The sequence below is a fragment of the Capsicum annuum genome, chromosome 6 (genome assembly GCF_002878395.1).
Source record: "Capsicum annuum cultivar UCD-10X-F1 chromosome 6, UCD10Xv1.1, whole genome shotgun sequence".
In the NCBI taxonomy this organism is placed as follows: domain Eukaryota; kingdom Viridiplantae; phylum Streptophyta; class Magnoliopsida; order Solanales; family Solanaceae; genus Capsicum; species Capsicum annuum.
In genome coordinates this window covers 119,737,389-119,738,095 of record NC_061116.1, presented here as the reverse complement: position 1 = coordinate 119,738,095, position 707 = coordinate 119,737,389, and positions in this window count along the sequence as shown.

Here is a 707-nt window from a genome sequence, read left to right as displayed (position 1 = left end):
AGATATATTGTGGACCTCAACTACACACACTCTTGGCTTTCTTCATGAATATCTATTATCTCAGCATAATTCGATGAAGTTGCTACGATAAACTGCTTTATAGATCTCCAAGGTATGACAGTACCGCCACATATGAGCACATAGCCTATTTGAGATCGATATTTATACGGGTCAAATAAATACCCAACATTATCATAACCAACAATATCAAAACTACAATATTTAGAATAAAATAAGCTCATATGTTTGATCTCATTCCAATGTTTCTTAATAGGAGCAGAACTATACCTTGCTGAAAAATTGATCGAAAGGCTATATCGGGTCTTGTGGTAGTTACAAGATACATTAGTACACCAATTGCACTAAGATATATAACCAATCCAATTTGGTATATTTTTCATTCCAGCAAATAATCTATTGCTTTTGAAAACTCTTCAAAAGTTCTAATAATTTTCAAGCTATAAACTTATACAATATAAGGATTATGAATAAGTTTCCCAAAAACTTTTATATGCTTCAAACAGTTTTAATCATTAAAAAAGTTTTCATATAAATTTTTTCAAGTGACAATATTCAATATTTCATGAGTGACATCTTCAAATATCTGGACTGCAAATCAAATAAATTTTATACTTACCAAGATGCATCCTTTTTTGTCACTTGATAAATGTTTCCATATCAGCATGCTTAAATAAATGTATAATTCA